Genomic DNA, 4323 nt, shown 5'->3' with positions numbered 1-4323 from the left:
AACTGGTATGGATAACAAGTATAAGGTTGTGGATTTGGATTTTGGGGATTCAGGGTTGTGGGATTTGCTAAATATTCTTTGATTTGATGGGGAATATTGTGAAATATTGGATTGTATGAAATTTTTTGTTAAATCCTTTAATCATAAAACAGGGACATGAGATATGATGTTTCTTAACACATGATGGATTAGGACAGATAGTGGGGTCGACAGCTGTTGGTCATGGTAGCTAGAATTCCTTAGCATGCAAAAAGGTGGCATATGATGAGACTACGACCTTTCCGAGGGGTACTTCTCTTGCATGTGATGAGTAAGAAAACATGAGGGTTTCTGCTCCTGAGCTAAGGGGGGGAAGAGCCTGCTCAATATGCATATGATCAGGGTTTATTGAAGTGAAGAAGAAAGGCTAAATGCATTAGGAAAGTGCAAAGTGCTCGTCGCACGGTGCTAGGTGAAGATGTAACTATGGATCAAGTTCAAATTCTTGCAGATCAGTGTTTGGTAGGGAGATTTATGTGGAGAAGGGTGATGAACAAGGGTTTGTCGGAGTGGACAAAAAAAAGGTTGGTTGTCATTTCTAGGTTATGAACTAGAAGTGTGCCTCTTAACCAAGGCGTGGATAGGAGTTATTTTTCAAATAAGGCAGGATGTAAAAAGAATAAAAGAAATTGTATGGCTTTGGGACAATGTTAGTCTGGTGTTAACGTTTTGGCATCCATTAGTGCACAGTCAAAACCTGTGTTTGTTCAACATGTTTGGGCTTTAATCCCTGGTTTGCTGTGACAATTTTGGAATAAGGGTTTCATGGAAAAAGTCGAAAATTTATTGGGTAAGTTCTTATTTTTTGATGAGACGTAGGAGTTGATTATGGAAAAAAGAGTGGCCCGTGTGCTTATCGAGGTAGATTTCAGTCAGTGTTTGGTGGTAGATTTGGAGGTTGTTTGGGGCAAATGCGAGTACAAATTTTAGGTGGACTATAGGCTGGTCCCTTTTAGATGTTCCATTTGTAGGGAGACGAGACATCTTAGGAGGGATTGTCCATATTTTATTGCTTCTGCAAAATGACAACCATTTAAGAGGAATACCAAGAAGGCTGAGTCGAAGGAATATGTTTGCACTGATAACGTGGATAATGTGTTGAAGTTTGTTGTTGCTGAAGCAATGAGGGAGGATAGACTTAGGTTGGAGAAATTTCTAACATGATTTCTTATGTACTAGATATTTTATCTTCAACTAATCCTCATGTGGTATTTTCCTCTTCTGTCTTTTCTGGTACTTTTGTTTCAATGCATGAGGATATGGGTCTTATGGAGCCGGATTTAGAGGAAGGGGTTGCAGATCATTCAAAGAAGACCCTAAAACCTTTGGACATTTTGCTTAATTTTTACTGGGTTTTAAATCCTCACATACCACCTACTTGGATGAAGGATAAGATTATTTTCTCACTAGTCAAGTGGCAGGAGTTTGATCAATCTTTGGAGATGATATCCTTACTTCCTATTAAAGGTCATGGAACTGATATTGTAGAAGATAAGGTGGCAGATTCTTGTGCTAAAATAATTCCCATACCTCCATTGAATACCTTTATAAAGGAAGGGAAGGGCATGAGGCTGGCGATGGTCCTTTGGTGTTAGTTTGGAAGAATAACAATACTCGAAAACTGTCTCTTGTGGATAAGACTCTGATTGTAGAAGTGATTACAAATTCTGGGAATAATAATTTCTGTAAGGATGGAGAAATAAAGTTGAGAGAGGATTTGTTGAAACTATTTCGTGCAGAATTCCCTATGGAATCTTCTACTCCGTTGTTGGCTCCTTTTTCTTTATAGAATTTGGAGTATTCTTCTGGTAAGTCAAGGTTTGAGTTGAGGTTAAATCCAAAGCACATATTTCTACCCCTCATGGATTTTCGTCTCCTATATACGATAATTTACTTGAGCCTCTTAAGGGAGAAAAGGGATTCCCATCCTTCAGATTACAACCAAAACACATTAACAACTTCTGGGATGGGGTTTTCAGATTTAAGGAGAATTTCTATTGGTGATTCTAAATTGAGAGGAAGAAGATTAAAGCCTAGCCTTGTTAACGAGAGGGTGTGGAATAGGCATCATGTTAGGGGAAGGAGGGATATGAGGAGAAGATTATTAGACATGGAGGAAGAGGATAAGTTTTCTTTCTACTTCTGGGTGCTTAGAGGATATAAACTTGGTTGTTAGGTCCCTATAATACTAGTGTAGTCCCATTATTGTTATTTTTAATTTATCCCCCTTATTGTTATTGTTAATGTATTCCCCTTATTGTTATTTTTTTGTCCATGTAGCCTCCATATTGTTATTGTTTTGCCCCACATAATCCATCTATTGTTGTTATTGCACACTTACATTATTACTGTTATGTAGGCTGTGATTATATTATGACCCCTTAGACTCCTATATATACAAATGAGGTCTTGTCATTTGTATCATCCAAGAATTGTTCATTTATGTAATGTAAAAGAGGTTCCCCCCTCGAAGAGGATAATTTTTAAGTCGGTGATCTATCTTTTCTTCTGTTTTGTAAGCTGGTTGCATAACATATGGTATCAGAGTGTCAAGTGATGGTTGCAAATGGAGGAACTACTCAAGCGTTGAGGACAACACTTTTTTGAGGGGCAGGGGTATGTTAGGTCCCTATAATGCTAGTGTAGCCTCCTTATTGTTATTGTAGTGTAGCCCCCTTATTGTTATTGTTGTGCCCATGTAGCCCCCATATTGTTATTGTTGTGCCCCATAGAAGCCCACTATTGTTTTTTTTTCTCGGCAATACTAACTACTTTTATATTAATATGTACAGAAGAACTTTACATCCAAAGAAGCTGGCTGCCCAGGGCCAACTGTGGCACCATGGGTGGCATTATCAGACTTGTATTTTTGCCTCGCAGGGCGATATTTCCAGATAGATCAAAATTCAGGACGCTGAGAGTTTCCAGAGTAGCACCATAACGACCCACGCAGGGGCACTTCCAAAAAGACATGTAACCCAAACAAACTGTAGAAACTGAAAGCATAACCATAAACATACAAAAAACAGGCAACGACATAAAACTTGTACCCAACAGTAGACTCCGTCCCCACTGCGACGGTGGAGGCCGCGAGCAGGACTTAGCAACATGAAGAACACAGACCACCATGTAGAACAGAAAATTGAAATTGTCCATACCCCTGAACCCGACCTGAGAGAAGGAGGCAAAAGCAAAAGAGCGCCGCTGAGAGCTATTCCTCTGGCTCTTCTTCCGTAACCATAGCCATGGGATTCTGCGCAGGGTCTGGCTGCTCGGGAGCTCGAAGTTGGGAGGGGGGTTGAGGATGCTCTCTTCCAGAATTGCCCACCTCAATTGCCGGCTCCCCCACTGGGAGCTTCCCCTTGCCGCTCGCTGAGCTTTCCGCTGCAATTGACGGCTCCCCCATTGGGAGCTTCCCCTTGCCGCTCGCTGTGCTATCCTCAGCAAGGACCAGTGACGACAGTGGTTACGATCCCTTCCCACAGCTTGCTGCCCCCAACTTGGGATTGAACAGGGCTTAAATGAGCGTAGACACTGTCCAGGAAACGCAGGTATGAAGCGAACCTCGCCCCAACTCTCAACCACCAGCTCGCGGCATGGACACTCAGCGTTCTGTGTATCCCTTTCAACGCGTTGAGCTCCCTTCTCCATCCAATCCTCATACTTAAGCCCATTAACATTTCCGTTGAAATGACCTGCATTGAATGCGTATTGCAGGCTTGCCATCCCCTCCAGCGGCTCCATTAAGGATGCCCTGATGCCTCTCCCGTCTTGATGTTTCGACGGCTTGAGGCATTAAAGGCCCATGCTTTTTCACGTGGCAGCCCATGCCCGGCATGTGGCTCACCCTTGTTCATCTCGATGACACCCGCATCCGGGGAGAAGCCCACTATTGTTATTCTTGTGCCTTTACATTATTATTTTTATGTAGGCTCTAATTATATTGTGACCCTTAGACTTCTATATATACAAAGGAGTTATTGTCATTTGTATCATCCAAGAATTGTTAATTTATGTAATGTAAAATAGGTTTCCCCCTCGAAGAGGATAATTTTTAAGTCGTTGATCTATCTTTTCTTCTGTTTGGTGAGTTGGTTGCATAACATTGGTAGAAGGGTGGTTTGATGTTAATCCTCTCTTGGAAAATTAGGGGCATTGGGAGTGCCCGAAAGAAAAAGGCCCTTAAATTTTTATGCTTTTGGTATAGACAAAATATTATCTTATTGTAGGAAACCATGAACAATAGTGAGAAAGTTACAAATTTTGTGGCAGGAATACTACCTC

The sequence above is a fragment of the Pinus tabuliformis genome, chromosome 8, assembly GCF_031772625.1.
Source record: "Pinus tabuliformis cultivar Carrire ecotype Pingquan chromosome 8, CPIR1, whole genome shotgun sequence".
NCBI lineage: Eukaryota > Viridiplantae > Streptophyta > Pinopsida > Pinales > Pinaceae > Pinus > Pinus tabuliformis.
The sequence above is the reverse complement of the archived record's forward strand: the minus strand, read 5'-3'. Positions refer to the sequence as shown.